Here is an 8,718-nt window from a genome sequence, read left to right on the forward strand (position 1 = left end):
TCTTGAGAAAAAGCTAGTGAAAAGTGCAAAAACAAAACCAGATACAAAATTAATCAAGATGATGTACAAGCACCTAAACAAGAAGTATATGGAAAACTGAATTCCTAACAACTGAAAAACTTGCGTTGGTGAAGGTTTTGATGCCGATGAAGAGGAAAATGGCAATGGTGAGAAACACAGGGATGCCGACTATCACGATGACGACAGTAGGACTTTGGGCTCTTTTGGGGATATTTGCGTGGCTACAACAACTTTGATGACAATGACAACCACCAAGATCTAGAGTAGATGATGGCGGCTAGGGTTTCGAATCGTTTAGGGCTTCAACGTCTTCAAGTCTTCAAAAAAGGAAAACCAATAGGAAAAATATTTTAATTGCTAAACTTGGAATTCATTTTGCAAATTATATTTCTAGCATGATTTTATTTTATTTTCTAGCTTATCTAAGGGCATTTCTAGGTTTATAGAATGTCAATATCCTTCATCTCAAATTGCAAGACTTTGCTAGGTTTTGGGCCCAATTATGTGGGTTAGGAAGATTGAGGGCTAATTTTCAGACTCATCTGGGTTTAAAGCACAATTCTCCTTTCTACTTTTTCTTTATGTTTTCTTTCTATTACATTTTCCTTCAAACTTTTTGAAAACCAAACATAGTCTTAAGAAAATTAAATAAAAAATTTTAAAGAAAAATTACCAAAAATTCAAAGAATAGTGATAGTTAATAGTAAGTTTAAATTTTTTTATTTTAGAAAGAGTAACCAACTATTGTTTATAATAAGTTATGAAAAGGGTTGTGTAGACCCTCTTGGGACCAGGGTTCCCCTTTTTCTTACCATCCCGAGGATGAGCTGTTGGGGTGACGAGAGAGGACTGATGTGTGGGCAGCTTTGGGTGGCCAAATGGGACGGAGAAGGGGCTGCTTTGGGTGACTAAAGGGGATACGGATGGAGAGCACAAGGGGGAGGACTTTGAAAAGAATACCGACAGTTGGAGGGAAATGGGAAGGAAATAGGTAGCTTGGGACGAATAAGCTTGGCTTGGGGAGGAGACTTCCAGGTAAAGCCTTTGTAACCCTCGCGTTTCCTCAATTTTCACATTATTCCACTACCTTTTATTGATTGGTTTGGGCATAAAGGATTACGAGTTTGTTTTGTTCAATCTGTTTGTGTGCATATATGCTCTGTGTGATTTTATTTTGGTTTTCTAGACCCCTCCTGCAAGTAGTTGATGCATGGCTTCGTCTCTGGACTTGAAATGTAAAAATCATGCTCTTGTTTCTTGTTGATGCTACTTGCTCCTAGCTCTTAGTTAGTCTATTACATAGAGTTGGGTTCGTACTTTATTTTCACGTTTTTATTCTCCTCTGTTCATGGCTCTGTTTCTTGATGTTGGTGATGGGATCTTGAAGCCATGGTCAATACCCTGTATGAACTTGCTCCTTATATATGGCATACAATTGTCGCCATGTTTCCAGTTGGAATACTGGAGGTTGGGTGTTGGAGCTTTTGATGCAGATTCGACAAGAGGGAAGAATCATCAATGGAATGAGCAACCACATAAGCATCATGCGATACGTTATAGGAGATAAGTTGGGTCATTTCCTGTTAAACATCTCGACGTGCTTCTCTGGAGTAAGGGTCCCTACCATTTGTTGTTGGGAAGTTTCATTGTTCACCTTGTTGGCAGTTTCTTTTGATTCTCGCAATTGGAGCCACTTATATCAAGAAGGTGAATGCTATTCCAATGGCAAAAGTGCATTTCCTGTTGAAGTCACCTTCATACCCATTTTCCAATCCCCCATACCCATCAACATCCTCTATCAATACCCACCATTAACTCGCGTCCTGTTCACCATCACTTCCCTAACCAGGCCACCCAACCCCCCTCCCCCCTCTAGTATATTTCCATCACTCCCTGTGCGCATGAAATCCATGCACATTCCACCACTCACCACCATCCATCTAAACATGTCACCACCCTCCTCATCTCTCTCCACATCCTCAACACCTACTGTCCATTTCCTCACACCCATCCTCATACCTATTTTGCAACCATCTCACTAACCCATTTCAAACACCACGCCCTCATCATCCATGCCACCTATGAACAAGGTCACTAACCCATTTTTCTCACTTTCCTTCACTACCCAACTTACCCATATCATCATACCCACCATACCCGTTTCCTCACCACTCTTCCACCCCATGCCCATATTCTCCTATACCATTCACTCTCACCACCCATCAAACCCACCATCCTCTCATTTTTATTATTTCTTTTGTGTGCATGGAACCCCATGCACACGGCCACCCCAGTCACCTTCCATGTTTGCTTATCCCATTCCTCATGCCATTCATCCCCCACCAGCTCACTTTCATTGCCTCAACGTGCATGAATTCTTATGCCTTAGCCATCCTCATTTCTCTATCCCTTCATACCCACCAAGCCCCTCCTACCCATTTTTTCTCACTAACTCGCTCACCCTCTATTTCCTACCCATTCCTCTCTCTACACCATGTATTTGTTTTCCAGATGCTCATTAAACTCATGCCTCACATGTTTGCATGGTCATTCATGGCCACACTAACCCTTACAAACGTTTCTACCATCTCATTCCATCCCTCAAATTCCATTACACCCGTCACCATGCCTACATCCCCATACCCACCACTACTACAAAAATAATATATGATGTCACTATTTATGGTGTCGCATTTAAAATAATGACACCATTGAACTTAAAATTTATAATGGTGACACATCATATAAAAAATCTTCAATTAGGATAGTTAGATGATGCTAATTTCAGATTTACGGTGTCATTTTTTGGAAGTGACACCATATGAAATAAAAAGTTTTAAATTTTATAACTTAATGGGCCCTTTTTAAAAATAGTGAGTAGGAACAATTTATGAAAAGTCCATTGTTTCCATATATACATTAGCTAATATAAAAGATATTATTGCTTAACCCTAACCATCGTTTTCTTCTCCTTCTTCTCACACCCATGGTCGGCACACCCATAATTGATATTCTTTGCTTCGTAAAATCTCGGGTAAGTCAAAATCTCTTATCTACCATCTTCATTTTTTTTATTAATGCAAAAAACTTTGTTAGTATAATTGTTTTATATCTCTTGATTTAGTATATCTATGATGTGGGTTTTGTAAATGGTGTTTTTTATCGAGTTCCAAGGAAGTAAAAACTAGGTTTAACATTCTAACATATTTTTTTTTTCATTGCTAATAAGCCCCAAAACAAATGAAAACAAGAAAAATGAATTATTTTTAAAAATTTTGTCTAATTGAGAATGAGAGATACACTAGTTTGTAGTAATTTTTCGCATGAAATAGTATTTTATTGAAGACTTGACTATATTTGATACTTTTTTCCACCGTGCTAGGAGCTTTTTGGTGAAGTCTAACAATAGAGATTGACATCTACTACAAGATGATACTCAATTAATCCAAAAGCACTTAAGTTATTTAGGGTTTTCTTCGGTTAACCTAAGAAAACATTCCCACTTTCTTTGTATTGAGTCACCTAAATAGAATAATAGAATATTGGGTATCAGAGTTGTAAAAGGTATTATAAATATGACTTTTTTTTTTAGAGTCACCTACATGGAATGAATTATTGGTAGGTGAACAAAATATTGGGGTGATTGTAATAGTTGAATTAGTAAATGGAAGATAAGTGTATGTTGCTTTGTTTATTCTATAAAAACAATAATTTTAGTAGTTGAAATTTACATGCTTTGTTGTTTTATAAAAACAATAATTTTAGTATTTGAAATTTTAAAATGTGAATGAAATGCCTGAAAATATGTTTTGAAAAATAGGATAGTAATAAATGGAAAATAACTCATTTCCTAAAAATATTTTGATAAATTAAAATAATATGTGGTTAAAATATATTTTTGTGAAAGTATTTAAAAATGAATCAAAATATTAATAATTTTTATTTTGTTTGAAAAAAATTTAGGAATATAAAATAATATTGGGGATAATTTTTGAGTTTAAATTGGGTTATAAATGGTTAATTTTTTTAGGACTGTCCTTTTTGAAAATAATCCAATGATAATTTTTTTAAATAAGAATGTTGAAAATAATTTTAAAAATAAAATTTTGTTGGCAATGATTTTTCTAAAAGTATTTTAGGCATAAATGGAAATTTCTTGTATGAAAATAAGAGAATTTATATATATATATATAATAGACATAAAAATAGACTTCTTTGATATTTAATAAACAAGTGAATTTTTCTCTAAAAAAAGAATAAAATAAGAATTTCTCTATATAATAAAATAATTTATATATGAGATAGTTTTCAATAAGAAAGTTTTGAAAATAAATTTGGGATAAAATATTTTTTTAGTAAGTTTTGTTTAGATAATTCAATAATAAAGTGGTTTATTAACTTTTCTTAAAAAATAACATTCTTCTTTCTTTTTTGAATTGATCAATTTTTTTAGAAATAAAATTGTTAGATTCTATTTTTTGTAAATGTTTAAGAAATTCTAAAAAATTCTTTAAAAATGAAATGACCTTTCTACCACATTTCTTGTAATAAATAATTGTTTTTTTTTTTATACATATTGTAAAGTAAAAAAAAAAAGTCTTTGTTTAGTTAACCTAAGAAGACATTCCTACTTTTCTTTGTGTTGAGAGTCACCTAAATGGAATAAAATATTCAATATCATAGGAGAGTAAAAAGTATTGTAGAAATGATTTTGTTGAGAGAGTTATCTAAATGGAATGAAAATATTGGTAGGTGAATAAAATATTATGGTGATTGTAATAGTTGACTTAGTGAGTAGAGGAGAAGTGTATGCTTCTTTGTTTATTCTATAAAAACAATAATTTTAGTAGTTGAAAACGTGTATGAAATGACTGAAAATATTTTTTGAAAATTAAGAAAATAATAAATGGATAATAGCTCATTTCCTAAAAATCTTTTGATAAATTAAAATAACTTGTAGTTAAAATATATTCTTATGAAAGTATTTAAAAATGAACCAATATATTAATAATTGTTATTTTGTTTAAAAATAATTTAATAGTAAAAAAATAATACTGAGTTCAAATATGACTACTTTGTTATGAGATTCATTAAAGAAATAATTGTTAATTTTACAGTTATTGCATTAAAGATTTTACTCGTTTAATAAATTGTACATAATTTCATACTTTCAATTATTGTGATATTAATGTTATTCTCATTTGATTTCAGTTTGATGACAAATAAAACATATTCTCAAGTAGAATTTGATGAAATTAGAGAAAAATAGATTACTTTTGTGTTATAATTAATCATGAATCATATTGATGTATCGTGATCATTCATGGTAAGTCCCTTAGTTGTTATATGATTGAATTTTCCATTGATATTGTATAACATTACTTATTCTTTACGAATTATTTTTATACCAAAATGAGAAAAAGGAAAAAGAAAAAGAAAACATTAGTACTTAGATTTGTTTATTGTTTATAACATCACATTTTTATTTTCAATAAGTACTCTAAAACTCATTAAACTATGAAATGCAGGTATACACTCTTGGGAGGACAATATGAAGAATAAAAAGAAAGGAGAAAGAGGCAACAAGATTTAGGTTTTTAGATATGACTCTTATGTCATACATTATAGGACATAAATGTTACTTTATTTGGAATTGAGAATTTTGGGTTTTTGGATGCAACTCTTGTGTCATTTTATGGTTAGCCGGTTTTATGCATATGAAATGCAAGTATACATGAATGTTGGGAAGCGTAACATTTCTAAATCATGTTTTAATGTGTATTCACTTTTCTTTTTTAGTTTTGGTGGGTTTGATGTGTTTGATGTACTATCATTTTGTGAACATTTAATATACAAATATTATTGGATGATGTAATATGTTACAAATTAATTCATAAGCATTATGAAAATATAAGTTAAATGTAATATGATTATTATATTTATGGACAATTTACACAGGTTAGTCTTATTTATTAATAAGCATTACAAAAATCTACAAACTAATCAACAAAAAACAACCATATCTTCCATAATCATTTACAATGATGTGACACCATAAATTAAAGGTGATACATTTAACGTGACACCATAACTCAAAGATGATGCATTTAATATGACACCTTATATATCTCATACAACTCTATATCAAATTAAGCATCACTAAAAATATATGGTGTCTCTTCTGAATGTGTCACCATTTATCTGCTTTGGTGTCGCTTCCAAATACGTCACCAATTGATACCCTCTATGGTGTCAGTGGATAAGGTGACGCTATGTTGTAGTGACACTCTATGTTTATAGTGACTTATTATAAATGTCACCATATATATTTTTCCTTATAGTGCACCATACCCATTTCACACTCATGCACACCCGAACCATGCGTTCCTCACCATATCCGTATCCTCAATGCCTTCATCCCCTCTACATCATCATACCCGTCACCCTCTATCCATTTCATACCCATAACCCTACACATAACCATACCCATTTTCCCTCACTGCCGTTATTTCCATCCTCTATTAAACCCACTTCCCTTGCCGCCTCCCACTACCCATTCCACCAAGGATATCCATATCTTTCATATCCACTCATGCTTGTCACCACCCATGTCTTCATTTTTCTTTATATACCCATTTCTTACTCATCTTCACAGGAATGGAGGTGCGAGAATATGGAGGGTGGGGAGAAGTTTGAAACAAATGGAAGGGTTCAACATGCATGGTGGTGAATATGGAGGTTAGGTGATGAGGTGGTAGTATGTGGCATTTGTTTTCCATATAAAAATAGGTTTGTAGGGTTTAACGTGCATGGTGGTGAATGTGCCTAGACCAAGTCTTTTTTTTATATATATATTATTTCCTTAGTTTTCTCCTACTTTTGTTGCAAAAAAAAAAATATATATTTAATTTTCAAAATTTTAATCTTAAGATTATTTTCCATAACTCCATTCTTCACATTTATTTATTTGATCATTATTATTTTCGTTATTATTGTTTATTTATTTATTTTTAAAATTCCATCTTTAAATAATTCTTCAAAATCCCAATTTCGAAATTTAATTCCCAATTTCCGAATTTAATTTCCAATTTCCAAAATTCCAACTTTCATATTTGTTTATTTAATCATTATTATTTTTTGTTGTTATTATTTATTTATTTATTTATTTATTTTTAAAATTTCATCTTTAAATAATTCTCCAAAATTCCGATTTCCAATTTTAATTCTCAATTTTCGAATTTAATTTCTAATTTCCAAAATTCTAATTTTCACATTCATTTATTTAATCATTATTATTTTCATTATTGTTATGATTTTATTTATTTATTTATTTTTTTTTTCAAACCCCATCTTTAAATCATTTTTCAAAATTTCGATTTCCAAATTTAACTCCCAATTTTCGAAATTTCAATTTTCCAATTTATTTATTTATTATTATTATTATTATTATTATTATTATTATTTTAAATGTCATCTTCAAATGATTTCAAAAATTCTAATTTTCATAATTTAATTTCCAAAACTCCAATTCTCAAATGATTTTTTTTTTTAAATTTCAATTTCTTTCAAATTTAATTCCCGAAACTCCGTTTCTTAAATTAAATTTTCAAATTTCAAATTCTTAAATTTAATTTTCAAAACTCCAATTTTTAAATTTAATTTTCCAAACTTTAATTCTCAAATAATTTTCCAAAATTCCAATTTTCAGATTTGATTTTTAAGAAATCTCATACCCAAATAATTTTTCCAAGTTCCAATTTTCATGACTCACAGTTTCAAATTATTTTTCTAAAATTCCAATTTTCTAATTTAGTTCTTAAAACTTCAATTCTCAATTTAGTTTCAAAACTTGATTTTCAAAAATTTGTCTTTAAGATGATTTTAAATCTTTTAAATTTATTTATTTGATTTGTTTATTCGCCTAATTTAATTATTTTATTTATTCATCTTTCATATGATTATTTATTTATTTATTTTATTATTTTACTCTATTTTATTCGTTTATTTATTTATTTCCCATTATTATTATTATTATTATTATTGTCATTTTCTTCTTTCTTTCTTTTTTCTTTTCTTCATTAAAATTTTGATTCACTAAAACCTAATTTTTAATAAACGTGTTGCCATTTTTCATTCAGGCATGCATCTTGTGATCTTCTTCGGTTTTTAATTATTTTCTCATTTTTCACTATTTTAATAAGCATGAAGACAATTTTGATAATTCCAAAATAATGGAATTTGTGAGATTAATTCATGCAAAATCGATTAGGCTTTGGTGGGGGCCCTACATTTGAGTTTTATCTTCTGATTGTCAATTGTTATGTTTAATGAATTTTGCTTGATATTTGTCTTGCTCTTTGATATGCATGTAATGATTTTATGCTTGAGCTAACCTCGTTTCTATTATAGCGCACTCTTATAGCTAAGGTATGCTCCCACTTCCACTTTACTTACTCTTACACGTGATTCATTTTATTATTTGATTATTTTATTGGTATCCATTGATTCCCTTATCAATTGTCACACTTGCTTCACCTTATTTAATAGAGACCTTATTATAGGGCTTAGAGGGGTGCTATGACTCACCACCGTACATTTCCAATAAGTAACCTAACTTCTAGACCCAAACTCAGTTTCTCACAGGCTTGTTTTTCCTTCAAGAGTCACACTTAGAATTTTTCTTTCTTATTTTATTTT

General features: G+C 30.2%; 1 long non-coding RNA gene across 1 annotated transcript; it reads left to right on the plus strand.

Moving 5' to 3' along the window:
* Positions 1 to 2,968: 2,968 nt before the first annotated feature.
* LOC132253715 (uncharacterized) lies at positions 2,969 to 5,806 on the plus strand. Its single transcript, XR_009465599.1, has 2 exons — positions 2,969 to 3,055; positions 5,550 to 5,806. It is a non-coding gene; the product is annotated as an uncharacterized LOC132253715 (long non-coding RNA).
* Positions 5,807 to 8,718: the final 2,912 nt, after the last annotated feature.

Source organism: Vitis vinifera, chromosome 5, assembly GCF_030704535.1.
Source record: "Vitis vinifera cultivar Pinot Noir 40024 chromosome 5, ASM3070453v1".
NCBI classification, from domain to species: Eukaryota; Viridiplantae; Streptophyta; class Magnoliopsida; order Vitales; family Vitaceae; genus Vitis; species Vitis vinifera.